Source organism: Pygocentrus nattereri, chromosome 1 (genome assembly GCF_015220715.1).
Source record: "Pygocentrus nattereri isolate fPygNat1 chromosome 1, fPygNat1.pri, whole genome shotgun sequence".
Classification (NCBI taxonomy): Eukaryota; Metazoa; Chordata; class Actinopteri; order Characiformes; family Serrasalmidae; genus Pygocentrus; species Pygocentrus nattereri.
In genome coordinates, this window is record NC_051211.1 from 43,282,929 (window position 1) to 43,299,385 (window position 16,457).

Sequence of the window (16,457 nt, forward strand, 5' to 3'; positions counted from 1 at the left end):
CCTCAGTGTCATGCTTTGTACGGTGGCTCCTGACTCCTTCCTCGGCTGGTTCCTATAAGCTGTGCCACGTGTCGGCCCGGCCCCCTCCCTGGGAGTCCGCATGGTTTCCATGGCGACTGGCTTCTTTTAGTCAAAGATAGGTGCAGGAAAACACCACCTGCGTTTGCAGAGCTGTGCTGGGATCTGCTCTGTGTGACGACTCCCCCCTGGTGGAGGAGTGGTGGCAGTGAGGTTGGCTTAGTTAGAGCTTAGGCCTGTGCTAAGAGCTGGTCAATAGAGAAACGCAGGGCTGAGGGGCTGATCACTGTCCCACTTTAGTGTTGCCGGCTAATTCGGAGGGCAAGGGATGCTGTCTGGACGCTCAACTGCCTGGGCTAACTGCTGTAGGCCTCAGCCAGAGAAGGAGGAACCTGCAGAGGCAGGAGAGGAGCTAGGTATGAGAAGGTATTCTTTTTCTGGAAGCTGTAGGGAAACAGAGAGTGAGAGTTGTTAGGAGCAGGGCACTGTGCCCTTTTGGCTGGAAGATGCATAAAAGTATGTACATCATCAAAGATTAAAGAATACAATCAACAAGATAGTAACAACAATACCAACTGTATTGCTAGACCTCTGATTAGTACTAATAGTAATAGCACTAGTGTTTAATAAAATCTTAGAGACTTTAATTATTTATGAACCACTTCTATTCTATTAACCATTTGAAACAGTTCTATTATATGATATAAAAATAAATGAAGTGAGTGGTTGTATTGATTATTGTAATTGATTAATAGGCTGATATGTGATAGATTTGGCATATTTGGTGGAATTCAAATTATTTCTTCATTATTCAGTGGTTGTCACAGAGCAGTGGTTTGGTTTGATATGAAGTGGTTCATTTAGAGAAAGTAACTCCGCTTTCTTTACAGTGGTGGTGATAGGAACTAGGGGTTATGATACCTACAACACAAATATAACCAGTTAATTTACTTTATAGTACCATCTGGTGAATCTACATGTGTCTTCTGAGTTGTATGTGTCATGTTGATGTTAAAATAGTGATGTATCTGAAAATGAGATTTTTCTAGCAACTATTTTGCCCTAGAATGCCCTGAATGTGCCTCTCTACCATGAATGTTTAAAAAAAAAAAAAAAAAACATTTTAGGCCATTGTTAAACGACATCATCAGGCAACATATCTGTAACCATTTAGTTTAATAGCTTCCTTTAGAGGAGGTTTTAGAGGCATTAAACCTTTTGGACCTCTGACTGTAGAATCACTAAATTCTCACTGTAGAACAGCACATTTTGTATTAAACATCTGTGAATGGCTTTGTTTACATCTTAACGATTAAATTTAGCAAATTCAAAAAAATGGTGCAATTCCCCTTTAGTACAGCTATGTCAGTAAAGCATCTTTGAGTTAATTGAGAGAAATTAGTTCATGTTTCTTCACCTCTGACAGCAGGTTCAGTCACATTTAGTGCTGTGATGTGTGGAGGTGATGTGTATGTGTATATGAGACACTGCTGGACGATGCTTTTCAGACAGCTGCTTTTTATCTTCAGGATTTTGATTGTTGTTGAAGCAGCTTTGTGTGTACGTCTGTGTGTTTGTATGTGTTTGAAATGCAGTGCATGACAGTTGCTTCCCTCAACATCATTGCCTTCTTCTGTATGGCCTCATGAGCTTGTTGTTTTCAGTGCATTTCTCTTTTTTCTCAGCACCAGAGAAAATAATCCACTGCTGCCTCTGAAATTTGCAGAGGGAGTCAATACACTTTGCCGTTTCTTTTGTTGTGTCATTGCTGGGATTGATGCTGTTGTGTGCCTGTCTGCTTCGAATTCTGTGTTTAAAGTGTCCGATTTCAGCCTCCAGGGCTGTGTGTGTGTGCGTTCATGCGTGTGTGTGCGTGCACGTGTATAGGTCTCAGTGGTCCCACACCTCAGACTCATTCAGACTGAATGAGAGACAGTGAGACAGTGTTTGTGTGTGAAGACAGTGAGGTCAGTGAAGTCAATGAGAGAGAGACAGTGAATAAGAGAGTGAGAGAGACTGTAAAAGAGAGAAGGAGAGAGATAGTGAATAAGAGAGAGAGAGAGAGAGACTGTAAAAGAAAGAGAGAGAGAGAGAATAAGAGAGACAATAAGTGAGATGGACAGAGAGAGACTGAATGACAGACAGTGAGAGAGAGATAGTGAATGAGAGAGTGAGAGAGAGAGAGAATGTTAAAGCGAGAGAGAGAATAAGAGAGAGACAATAAGTGAGACGGACAGAGAGAGACTGAATGAGAGACAGTGAGAGAGAGAGAGAGAGAGAGAGAGAGTGAGTGAGAGAGTGAGAGAGAGACCGTGTTTGTGTGTGTGAAGACAGACAGTGAGAGAGAGCCTGGCTGTTTTGGGCAAACAGCCTGTGGAAAACCTGTTTGATGTGGCTGCACTTCAAAGCTGTGTGAGTTGTAGTGGCACTCGTGCTGATGCTTTGCTCTGACATCTGGACGGATTCAGGCCATGTTTGTGTGAGAAATCGGTGTCATTGCCTCATCAGCAGCAGCCTTGACACACAGCATGCCTGACAGTGAGCAGTTCTGTGTTTTACATGAACAACAAGCACTTAATGGGGCTGATTTTATTAGAAATCAAGTAATCTACTGAGTACTCTGCAGATTAATCTTAATCAGGTTAATTAAGCAATCCAAATTTTCAAAGAAAATATAACTGAACTGAACAATAACATTAAAGGATATTTTAAAGACAGTTGTATGCAAAAAGTTTAAATAAGTGTGTATATGTTAAAATATTCTCTACAGTTAACACCTTTAAATGTGGCATTATTCTGCTAATTTTAGTGTACAATTCCTATTTCAGGAAATATATGCCATATGCTATAACTTTTACACATCTCCTTCCCAAAAATGTTCAAATAAACCAAATTTGTGCAGAAGTGTTTTGTCTGTAGAAGATGTCTTTATTTTTAAAGACAAAATTTGTGATTTGCCCAGGGGTGCCCAAACTTTTGCATAGAACCATAAAGGCATACATTAGCAGAACATGGTTTGGCATGCAAATTCCCATGACTCATTCCTAATTCATCAGGAAAGTTAACAAGTCACAGCCCAATTATTTAGCGGCTAATTTTTTAATTTTATTATTATTTATTTTATTTTATTTTTTACCCAAAGCTCACACAGGATGGACTCAATCAAAACATGAAACATACTATTATCATCATACTAAACATACTGCACTGTCACATTTCTAGAACTTTCTATTAGCCCAAATCACAGTGCAAAAAACATTATTGGCTCCTAACAGGCCAAACTGACTTTTTAATTCTTACATGAAAAATCATTTTCCTGTTTAAAGAACATCAAAGAAATCTGAAAGTAAGAGAGAACTGTCTTTGTGTTTAGCACAATGAGCCATGCATAACTATGCCACAACATTTTGGTGAAGGTGTAGCAGCAGTATTCAAACACAGCACTTACCTGCCTCATGTTATTCACATCATAAAACTGCAACAGATGTCAGCCAAAATAAAATGAATTAACCAGTTTATCTGGAACAAAAATCTACTGATTCTTGTCTTGGCAGATTGCTATCTAGGCTTATTCTGATCATGCATCGCTTCTTTGAAACATATAAAATAAAACTTGCGCTCCACTCTTGCAACGTTCATCACAACTTAGGTTCAAATCTGTGTGCCTTGTCCACCGCCTGCTCTCTTCATGCGGAAAAAAGCCTCTTAAGAATATTCCGTGTAGTGAAGATGCTCAACTCAGTGCATTAATCGCATGAGTAAGACCTTCGACAAAAAGCCTCTCAGCCTGTCTGAAATGAAGATTAGAGAGGAGACTACTCTTTAAAACTAGGGGAGTCCAAAGTCTGGCCCTACTTTAAGAGTGTGTTGTAAGTGGTCCGTCAGTCAGTATGCTGCAGTTTTTCCTTTCATCTGATGGTGGCAGCAATACCATAAAGTTACAGTGTAATGCGTCTCACTGTGGAGAAGAAGGTAGCTAAAGTTTAAGAGCCTTTCTTCTCCGACTAGATCTGCAGCTTAATTTACTAAATAATATTCAGTCATAAAGCACCAAATTAACATAGAGAACCGGCGATTTTAACTATTGTCAAAGCAAATGCATGTGCCTCCAATGTCAAAACAATGATGTAATGAATTCTGAATGTGGTCGCTGCGTTAATTTGATATGTAAAGAATATTATCTAACAGTACTAAAAAAGGAATAGATTTTGGTTTAGGACTCCCCCAATTACACGACAGTACACATGCTAGGAGGGAACCAACAATGAATGAGCTGTTGGAGATTCACTGCGGACAAAAATCACATTGCACAGTTATGACTGATTCAGTTTTATTGAAGTGGGCAACGCAAAACCGCTTTCTGCTCAGGAGCCTCAGAGACTGAAGGGAGCCGTCTTCCAGAAACTCCATGACCCCCCTTTCATTTGGTATGTGATTGGCTCCTAGGTGCTTTGAAATCGTATGAATCTGTTCCTCTTTGCAAAAAGTTTGAACACCTTTGCTCTTCACTCTTACTGTAACTAAACTAATTGGCTCTAAAATAATAGCTGTTTCTATAATCAGTTAACCTGTTGATTATTATTTGATCAATGAACTATTCTGTTATGCCTTCATTCATTTTCTCTCTTTGCTGCTCCATTCAAGCTCCATTTGTGCAACAAGTGATTTCTTATGTATTGCAGTGAAACAGCAGAGGCTGTAATGACCTACACACTCCCTGTAGTGTGTTGCAATCTGTTTGGATGACAGTTACTATCATATGAGCATTATGGATCATTATATGGTGCTTTCTTGAAAATTACACGACACCAGAAGAAGCCGCCAGTAACATTTCTCATTATGAACCGTTTTGCCATTCATCATCTTCTATCCAATCCTGAACAGTGTCTGACATGTTCCAGTAAGCTACTAGCAAACACTTTCACACACATGCTGCTGAGTCAGAGGGCAGCCTGCTGGAGATCTGGTCAGTTTGGCTCCATCCTGCTGGCTGTCCTGGGAAGTAAATGCCACAGACGGCAGAACAGTGTCCGCAGCCAAGTCAATTTCCCCCACTGCCTCCATCCTGTCCTGACTGCAAGAGCTTGGCACTGAACTGACTGTCAGTGCCTAATCATTCCTGCAGGAGATGACTGAAGTGCCAGCCTGGGCCAGTACAGCAGTAACTGCAGCATTTAGGTCCAGTGTCTGGACCGGAGAAGTGTGGACGGCTGAGGAGCTGGTTAAACATGTGAATGTTTATAAAAGCGCTTTGGATGTACTCTGGAGAAATGGTTGTTTCAAGTAAAGCAGTTCTGTGCAGTGGTGTTGATATCAGGCCAGTTTGGTGTTTGCTGTATTGGGTTTCCATGTATAAGATACACACAAGTTAAACGGGTTAAAACAGTACGTTTTCTAATGGTCAGCACAACATTAGCTGCAATATAGGAGTATCCTGACCACCTCAGACGAATTAACATGTTATATGGGTGTTTTAAAGATCTCATCATAAAAAAAAAAAATTCATATTTGGAAAAAAAGGAACAACCTGATGTGGTATATAAGCATTGTTAGCAAAAGTTTAAGCACTGTTTCAAAACATACTATTCACTTCCCCATCCATACAGTGCATATGTGCAAACTAAGCTATAAAAACAGCCTGTTTTTAATTACTTGTTTCTGTGGTCACACTTTACATACTGTACATGTGCCTATTCATCTTATAAGCAGAGTAGCCCTGCCCATTCACACTGAAGTTATAGGGAGTGTTTCAGCTGTGTTTCATGTGTTTCATGGTCATGTAATAGATAAAAATAACTTATCACCATTTTTGGAACATAAAAACAAAAACCTTATGAACCAATGAGTCAAGGTGTTCATGTAATCCAATTAATGTTTACAGAGTAGGTTAATCACATTTGATCATAAGCCAATATTAAGCATACTATAAAATGCTTATTAAAAAAAAGTAGACCAAAAAAACAAAACATGTAAGTTCACAAGGTCACACTGTGCACATACTGATAATGATTAGTTTTACCTTTTTGGTAAATAAGTAGTTTTACATTAATGTTATCTCGCCAGCCTAATTGTGTGTCCACGTTATCTATAAAAACACAAAGTATCGATATCCTCCAGTGTCAACATTTAGGTACTCAAATTGGATACGAGGCAAAGAAAACTGGATTCAGACGTCCTTAATAACCATGTGGCTTTCAGCTCTGCAGTCTCAAGTCTCTTCACACCAGAGAGAAAGCAAGTGGAAGTCAACACATTAAGTCATATGGAAATTGAGCAGAACAGCTTAGCTGTCTATGGCTCGCTCATCATCTCTTTTACCCCCTTTCTCTCTCTCTCTCCCCCTCTGCCTCTCTTGTTCCCTCTGTGGCTCCTTTCTTCTAATACTTTCTCATTTTGAGTCAGGATATTTGCAAATTTGCTAAAGTCTAACCTCCACTTAATGCTTCTGCTCAGAGTTTGCTGAGGGCTGCATTTACGCAAGCTAATTAGATTTTTACTGGAAGATTTGTAATTTGGTGGAGCCGGTTTGCTTAAAGCTTTGTTGTAATAGTCCTCATTTGCATGTTGTTGTGATACTTATGTGGCCAGATTGTAATGAGAATGGCTGCAATCTGACCCCTCAATTGTCTCCCATTAGGCAGAATCAATATGGCACTTTTCTGTGCAACTAAAATGGCGAAAGGCGCTAGAGATGCAGGGTTAAGCAAGGTGAGCTGTCACAGTACATACTGAGCCCTTACTTTAAAGGGGAATTCTGCCAAATTTCCGACACATCTGAATTTCTGATTTCTTCAGGTTTGATGTGAAACAGTGGTGCTGAAGGGAAACCAAGGGTTGTGATGCCTACAGCTACAGCTTTTATTTACAATGCAAATAGACCAGTGAAACATACATATGTCTTAAGAGTTTGTTGAAAAAGATGTAAGCTGTTTTTTGGGGCCTCACAACACCCTGCAAGTCTCTTTCCGTCATGAATGGAGATTAAAATACATTTTAGACTATCAAAACTTTGTCTCAGACTTTAGGCAGTGTACCATGACCATATCTTATATAATAACTGCGGTGGCTTTTAGACACATTAAACTCTTCAGACCTAAGCTTCTCTACAATGGAGCATTTTACATCAGACCACTCTGAATGACATTGTTTACATCTTAATGATTTAATCACAGGATTTTTCCAAATTTGGTGGAGTTCCCCTTTAAACTCCACATGTGCAACACGAGCAGATTTCCATTCATGCCTTTTGAGCTTATCTGACACAGGCTAATCACTACAAATAAAAACTTTTCAACTCAAGCGTTTCAGTTCTGTGGCCCTGCTCTCATTCTGTTATGGCTCTAATGGTCTGTAGTGTTTATCCCATTATTCAGGATTAAGAAGCACTAATCCTGTCCGCAATTCATGCTCTTTGCCACTAGGGGCTGCTGTCATTGCAGCAAAGTCCTTCAGGAGCCACACCATTTCAGCACCATGTCTGGGTGAACAGCGTCCAGCACCGCTTTTGCCTTTTTTCTCTTTTCTGCTGACGGATTAGCCTCTTCTTCTTCTCTTTATCTGTCCACTCCTTTGTGGAGCTCAGACAGTTTGACCTGGGGCAAGTCATGAAGGACAGGCTATGTGCCTGAAACACAATATTAAAACTTTAATTATCTTACTCTGTTTCAAACTGCACAGCCTGAGGCTCAAACAATAGGAGCCTCATCATCACGACTGAGTGGTTAAAAAAAAAGTCTTGCTTCAACCTGGTCTGTCTGTTCTACAGTTGAAAAAGAGGCTGTGTCTGCTCCTGTGATTAGTCTTTGATTAGGGCCTCTTTTTCCAGGGAAAAAAAATCGGATTCAGGCAATCTGCTATGGAAAGAACAACTCTTCTCATGCCTGATCTGCAAGGACTGTGCGTGTGCCAGCAGCTGGAGGGGGAGAGGTGTCTGTGATGAGCTGATAAGCCGGAACGACTCTGGCAATAGTGAAAATACATATTTACCATCTGTCCATCTGCAGCCTGCATAAACGCTCACAGCATTTAACGACATGGATACCCCCCTTCCCCCGTCACAGTCTGCTTTATTTGATAACAGAGCTGAACCTCTCCATCATGTTGATGTGACAGAGAAACCAGACGTCTCTCCGCTCTCATAAACATTCTTGTCTCAGGCAACTGTTCAGAACTTATAATCTGGGCATTAAGCGAGTTTCTGATTGTAGAAACACAATATAACATTAGAATAAATAGAAACACTTAAGATAGTAAAAAATAAAGTAATTTCTGTTTTAAAAAAGCTGAGAATGATCCACCATTCAAATAATATCTGCTCTGTGGTGGTCCTGTAGGGGTCGTGATCATTGATAGACAGGAGAGCTGAAAATGATGCAGAGAAACGGGTGAACGACTGTCTGATTATAGAACAAAGTGCACCTATATGGTAAATAGAAAAAACTGACAGTGTGTGGATGCAAGGTCTAAAAGAAGTGGTCAGGGAGTGTATTTCCATTTTTCTTTTTATTAATAGCTTTTAAAAACATTACCTGTACTTTACAACGTGCAAGCTTTCCATGATGAAATGATCCAAAATTGCTTGCAATAAAACCTCATTACATTTAACATACAATGAAATTAATGACTTCATTTCTTTCTTCTGAAAAATTGCTGTTTTTGTAGAAACTGTATTTGTTATTTTCCCACACCTCCAAAGTTCAGTCTTAGAAGTTGGTTGATTTTTCTGCTTCTCACCATCCAAATAATCACAAATACATTCAGTGATGTTGAAGTCTGGACTCTAGGGTGGTCATTTGATTGTTCTGAGAACACCAGCAGCTTCTTTGTTTGAGTTGCAGATGTTCTTCTTTTGTGTCTGTTTCCTTTTCTCAGTAAGGGGTTATTGGCAGCTACACATCCTTTCAGACTCATAACGTTGAGTTGTCTTCTCACAGTGGAAGGATGAACACCTGTGGATTTGAAATAAGAGTGGAGCTTGATCTTCTCCTCTCTCTCAAAGATAAAATCTTTAAGCGCTGTTTATCTGATGGAGACGGTTTTGATGATCTACCAGGTACAACACAGTTGTTAGGAGTCCCATTTTTTTCTCTGTCTTTAAATTATTTTTTATACTCCAGTTTTGGAAACTCTTGTTTTTTTCCACTTATTCTTCTTATATTTCCCCCTAACTTATATAAACAGATTGTCTAATATCTAATCGCTAATATCTTGTATCTACTAAGAATTTCAAACTAAATCCAGAAATGTAGTTCTAGCACTTTACCAAGTCAGGACCTTTTGTTGTTTGCGGGTTAGGCCTGTTTTGTTCCTACAATCTCATTTTTATCCTGAAAATGTATGAAGACATGCTTCAGCCTTTCCCCTGGCGGATAGCTTCTGTCATTAATGGAGTTGGGAGAAGGCCACCTGCTGGGTTAAGTGCCTTTGACAACACATGCCTCACAGGAAGTGGCCTCTTCCTCCCCAGCGGCAGTCTGTGACTTCACCCTATGAGACGCTCTGCCATGCATAAGCACTGGAGACACAAGCTGAGATGTTTTAAGATCCTACATTGCAGATGGCACTGATTGTGAGGTGATTTGTCCTGCTGCAGGTGCTGTTCTCACCTCTTTGAATGGAAACAGACAATTAGACTAAAGTGCACAGAGGAATTTGTTTGAACTACGTAACGTTGTCATTTCTCGTGTGAGGCTGAATTTGATTTCTAGTTTTTCACTGCAGACATTGTCGTTTTTCATTGAGGAGGTTATTTTGATTGCTAGCCAAAGCTGCAGATCTGTTTTATTGATTATATTGTAGCAAGCTATAGGGGGGGATTCATTGTGTGGAGCATTACAAGCAGACCTTTTCACACAGACAAACCAACGACAGAATAATGTGGGCTGCACATAATGCACCAAATGTTTTCAGTGATGATGGGTATGGGCTGCAGGTAGGCCAGTTTAGCATCTAACTCTTTTAATATGGAGCAATGCTGTTGTAATACATGCAGAATGTATTATGACATTGTTTTGCTGAAATATGCAAAAGATGAAAAGAAAAACTTCATCTAGATGGCAGCATATGTTGCCAAAACATGTAAGTATTGTTCAGCATGAATGGTGCCTTCACAGATGGGTATGTCAACCATGCCATGTGCACTATTGCCCCCCTATACCATCATGAGTACTGGCATTTGAACTGTGCACTGATAACAAGCTGAGTCGTCTTTAGCCTGGACTATGCAGTGTCCATGATTTCCAAAAAAATGTTTAAATTTTATTTGGCGGATCACAGGGCACTTCCCCTCATTCCATTTTAAATAATCTCAGGCCCAGAGAAGGTGGCAGCATTTCTCAAATCTTTTTATATACAATTTATTAAAATATAGAAGTGTTTCTGAGCCCCTGCAGTGATTTCCACTACAAAATCATGTCTGTTTTTGATGCAGTGCCACCTGATGGCCCGTAGATCATCGACAGCCAATACTGGTTTTCAGCCTTTTCCCTTGCACACAGAGATTTCTCCAGATTCTCTGAATCTTTTAGATATTATGTATTATGTGATATCATGTAGATGGTGAAAAGCAAAAGTTATTTGCTGATTTATGTTGAGAAAGTTATTCTTGAATTGTTGCACTTGCTTTGGAAAGCATTTGCTTCTGAAAGACTCAGCCTCTCTGAGATGCTTTTTTGAGATTTTTTATACCCAATCATGTTACTGACTTGCCAGTTAACCGTCAGTTGTTGTTTTAGCATTACACACGTTTACCAGCCTTTTGTTGCCCCTGTCCCAACTTTTTTGGAATGTGTTGTTGGTATCAAGTTCAAATTAGACATATTTATTTTTAAAAAAAGCAATAAAATTTCTCAATTTCAACATTTGATATGGTATCTTTGTACTATTTTCAATTAAATATAGGAGTGCTATAATTAATTGAGCCACTTCATTTAATATTAACATCTAACAGTGGATTCTCATGCTCAAACTTCTCACACACTCTGCTCCCCACAGGAAGAAATACATAGCTAACATCACATCACAGCGTGAGTCAGTGCTGCTTCAGAATATATATACTGGATCATAGGTGTGATACCGGGGTGAGAACTGGCAGTAGTGATCTCACAATAAGAATGCACATCTGGGGAGCTCTTCTTAAACTTTTGGTGCTGGGTTGCTGTGAAATTGTTCTCAAACAAGGACACATCCCCTCTAAAACCCACCCATCTTTGACATGTGGAGTATAATCCTATCTTATGCAAGAAACTGCATGTAACATGTGACACACATCTGCTTGCTTAGAGTTTTATTAAGGGGGCTCTTTAGCCATGTTAACGGTATATCCATGAGCTAAGGCCTGTGGTCTGTCAGACAGTGTTGATGAGTGCATAGTCTCTCACCTACTTTCAGCTCTGCCTACATGAAACATTGGATAGGGTTCCAAGACTAATCTGAGATCAGAATGCTCTCATCTCTAGTAACGTTTTTTTGGAGGTTCTGTTATGACAAATTTGAATTGTGTTCCAGATTTAAGGGCCTCATTGGTCATTTCTGTGTTTTGTCACTGTATGCTGTCTTTCACAGCGTGAATCAGCATAAATTATAGTTGCTGTACTGTGGCTGTGTTGCTCTTGTGGTCCCTACACAGTGGCTTAGTGCCTTGGCTCAGCAGATGCTTCCATCACATGCACTCAGCATGGACAGCTCTTTCCCCTCTCATCCCCCACTAATGGACTGTAGTCCTTCCCTAGGGTGTGTGTCCATTTCCTCTGAGCTTGCCACTCAGCTCAGCCTCCAGTTCATTCTCAGAGCCAGTGTGTGAGGAGCAGTGTGTTGGCCCTGCGCTGGCAGGGTGAGAGGCTTCAAAGCACAGCATTTCACGCCACATCCCTCTACACCTGCCTGAGCAGCTCTGTGCCACAGTGAATGGATGTCACATCTGCCTGCTACGACCCAGAGTTCACAACATTGCCCCAAATACAGCCGTAAATCCCTTGCAGGCTGATCAAGCATGTGTTTGTGTGTGTTGGAGAGACACTGGATAAGGCTACAGTATAAATCACAGTGCTGTGAGGTGTGTTGTTTAGTGCATTGCGCTTTTTGACTTATTATTAGTGATTTGAACAGGAAATGCATGCCTGTATGAGTGTAGCTAGAATGAGAGTATAATGTCTGTAGTCACTTTTATGTCTACAGTATTTTTACAGTATGATTTTGGCCAGTGTTGGCCTTCAATTCCTGTCAGCATGTGGTATTACGAAGCCAGTATTAACCACTGTTACTGCAAAATAGTACTACACCCTAGTAAGCCAGGGGTGGGGAAGGCTGATCCTGGAGGGCCGGATTCCTGCACAGTTTAAAAATTTTCCTACTCAAACAGACCTAATTCAACTGTTCAGTGAATCGCCATCTTTAGTTAGAATGTTAGATCAGGGAAATCACCAAACTATGCTGGACTCCGGCCTTCAGTTCCCAACCTCTGTATTAAGCCTACAGTAGATAAACCTACTCATTGTAGCTGAAGTGATAAAGAATGTTGTTACTGCAGGCAATCTATAGCAAAGTCAGTAGCGCAGAAGATGTTGGAGAAAACCATTAAACATTCTTAGACTGTCAGGAAATGACTTTATTACCCAAAAATGAGTTTTGGAAGTCGATTTTCATGATTTTGCTGAGGATTTCAATCTGAATTTAACAGTTTCATATTGTTTACATACATAAGACACAGTGACAAAAAATGACCTGTTTAAGTTTTAAAGATGAAGAGAGGAAAATGTTTCGTAGTATTCACACTATGGCTGCAATTGGGCAAAAAATTCAGGGGAAAAATGGGGAAAATGGAATATTGGCTTTTTAATGTTACTGTTATCATTATTTCTTATCATTTTATAAAGGATAAATGGACAGTTGTGCTTATTCTGGCTTTAATGTAATTGTCTGTGCCCTAAGCGCTGAATATAAGTCTTCCAGCTTAATCTGTGCGCATGACTGTGATGTCACAGCTGTGGGGATGAAGGACTCTGTTCTGTGATCGTAGTGGAAGGCCTAATCCTCGTGGCAGACGTTCGTGCCACTCTTTAAGAGCATTGATCTTGACTGCTGGATGTGCCGTTCCGGATGTGCGCCCCAAAAAGCAAAAAAGCAGCTAAAAAAAAACTCTGATGGTCCACCGATACAGCAGTGACGTGATAGATACGCTCACTTTGGCTCTGAGCCCAGCTATGTTCATAAGCCTTGATGTGGAAAAGCCTTGACAACGACCTTAATACTGCGGGTAAAAAAGTAAGACTTATTCAGGCATGTCACACACATGCACACACATTACTACTTAAAGCCATAGTTCCACTTCATAAGGCAGCCAGATCAGTTAGAAATTGTTACTGGCCTAAATGCCGGCTATATGATTCAATTGAGTGTGCAAGGCAGTAACTTCTGTAAAAATATGTATAGTACTGTGCAAATCTCAGAGACCACCCCTGCATTCATTTAATTTCCACTTAAAAAGCCAAAGTTTCTAAGCTGCTTCTCCTTCTGGGTCATGGGGGGTGCTGGAGCCTATCTCAGCGGTCATTGGGGGGAAGCCAGGATACACCCTGGACAGGTTGCTAGTCCATCACAGGGCAGACAGACAGACACAGACATTCACATTCACTCACACCTAGGGGCAATTTACCATGTCCAATTTATCTAATTTATTTGTATTTATCTGTGTTGCAATTAAATGGTACAAAAATATAAAAGAAAATAATTTATGTTTTAGCCAATTAACTTTTTGTGTTAAATATGTGCTCATTCCAAATATGAGGCCTGTAACATGTTCCAAAAAAGTTGGGACAGAAGTATGTTTACCACTGTGTTACATCAGTTTTCCTTTTAACAGCATTTAATAATCATTTGGGGGCTGAGAACACAAACTGATCCAGTTTTAAAAGTTTTTTGCCATTCTTCTGTTATACATATCTTCAGCTGTGCAACCATACATGAGTTTAATAGGATGCATTATACAGACAGGTCTGGACTGCAGGCAGACCTCCAAAGTTTATTCTCAGAAGTTGCTCATATTTGCTGCTTCTCACAATCCAAGTAATCCCAAACACATTGAATGATGTTGAGGTCTGGACTTTAGGGTGGTCAGTCTGTTGTTCTTGCATGAATGTTGAGTCCCATTTTCTGTATCTTTTTAGCATTTTTTTTAACTCAAGATTTGGTTTTCCATTGTCTTTCTTCTTCTTTGTGCATGTGGATCATCTTATTTAATCTTCTCAGTCTCTGACTTTGCTACAGTATGTTAAAGCAGATATGCATAGTCAGAATCAGCCAAGTTGTGAATGTTCTGAGCTTTTGATGTTACACTGTATGTAATTAATGCTGTTTTTAAAAAATAGGGCACTTTTTTTATCAGCATTTCCAAAACGTTAAATAATTCATACTTGCAATGTGCTGCCATTTTTCATGTGTTCATTTAGTCCACACTGTGTAAGCTTTGTGTTAAAGAAAAAAGCCTGATAACAACTGGTCAAATAATCTAGCCATAGAATTCATGATCAGTGCATCCCTACATTAAAGCCTAGAGTGTGTGTACGCTGTTTAGTTGTGGACAGCCCTGTGTGAGAATGCACATGCAGCTAAATTAGATATATTACATAAATCAAAATCCACTCTGTGTGAAATTTCCTCTTTAAAATGCATTAAACATAATTGGATATCTAATTTCTTGTCTAGCCTGACATTAAAATCTTGCTATTCTCACCATGTAGAAGAAAAAAAGGCTGCATTCATGTAGACTCCATGTGTTTGGTCATATAAGACAGCGTGTTAGTAATATGGATCATGTGTAATTAAGGTATTATTTTTTTTAGTATATTTCAGTTAGCCTGCAGTATTGCAGCATTTTCCTTTGCTCCTTAGTAATAGTAATAGTCACCACCTCTTGGAAGTGTTTTAAAGGCTAGACCATGTACAGTTGGATCAGCAAGACAGTAACCCACGTCTAAAGCTTTAGACATATTCGTACTGCACAAAGAAATCTGTGGGGATTTCTTCAGTCGTAGATGTTGGTTGCATTTTCTGCTTCCCAGTAATCCCAAATACATTCTGTGATGTTGAGGGCTGGACTCTGGGGTGGTCAGTTTGTTGTTCTTAGAACACCAGCAGCTTCATCATTTGATTAGCAAATTTTCTATTTTTTTCTCCTCAGTAAGGGCTTCTTGGCAGCTACACATCCTTTTAGACTCAAAGTGCTGAGTCTTCTTCTCACAGTGGAAGGATGGACAGAAACACCTGTGGATATTTTGGGATAAGAGTGGAGCTTGATATTCTCCTCTCTCTCAAAGATGAAAGCTTGGAGTGCTGTGTGTCTGATGGTGACGATGTATCTCTGTATCTTTTTAAGCTTTTTTTTGCTTTTTTAAAGCTCTAGTTTTGGAAACTTGCATTTTTTCCTTTTGATTTTCTCTTTCCTGATGCAAGTGGATTATCCTGTATCTAATCTCTTCTGCAATAACTTGAATAGCCTGAGTTTAATGAGCGTTTTTTTGACCGGAAATGAAAGAAATGAAGGGTGGCCTCTGACATTTGCACCGTATGTAAATCCATTTTTGACTGAATCTGTTAAACATCAGATAAAAGAAACCTGTGTAGAAAAAGCAGTTTTGTGTGATGGTGCAGGAATCTAAGATATTCCTCAGTCTTGATGGGTCGAACTATCTGAATGCAGAATTGGGAGAGGAGTCTCTGCTGGAGAAGGACCTTCAGAAACTATTAGGATCAAAGCCTAACGGTTTTGCTTTCTAATGGGAATTACATATATGCTCCCAGATAGTGAGTGTATATCGGTCTGCTGGCTTGATGAGGTCAGCACCCCACTGACGGTTTGTCACTGCAGGTCCACCCTCGGACCAGATTACTCCCCTGCATACATGCTCTAGCTAGTTTTTAATCTCCTCAAGCAGATTTTAAATGTACACAGACTTTTATTTTAGAAACTAAACTAAGACAAATATTACAAACAAATGAGAGAAAAAAGAAATTATGGCTTATAACATGATTTTATAGAAATGTTGCTGACACAGAGCTAGATTAAAATAATTTAATAATATCATTTACACAGTATAACTGAAGGAAAGAAGGAAGGAAAGTCAGTAAATTGGACTGTAAGTGGAAAATGAGCGATGATGTGGAATTTTGTCTAATGCTCTGCTTAACCACCGGTGGGCCGCCCGTTAAAAGCTGAGCAAACACCAGCGGCCTGCCAACATTGCTATCAGTGGGCTAACAAACAGTGGAAAAGAACACCTTTAGGAGCCATTAGGAAAGCGTCAAATGCATTTAGAACCAGCCACCTGTTAAGCCATCCTTTACACTGTGATATCAACCCATTAAAAAAACAAGACACATGACAAAGACCTCAGTCAGCGCTTAATGATTCTATGGGTTTTGAAGCAGGGATGGCTCGGCTGTGG

General features: G+C 39.8%; 1 protein-coding gene across 10 annotated transcripts in view; it reads left to right on the top strand.

Moving 5' to 3' along the window:
• The window catches only part of grip1 (glutamate receptor interacting protein 1), a 391,803-nt gene that overhangs the window by 235,007 nt on the left and 140,339 nt on the right, over nucleotides 1–16,457 (top strand). The gene's annotated exons all lie outside the window — the stretch shown is intronic.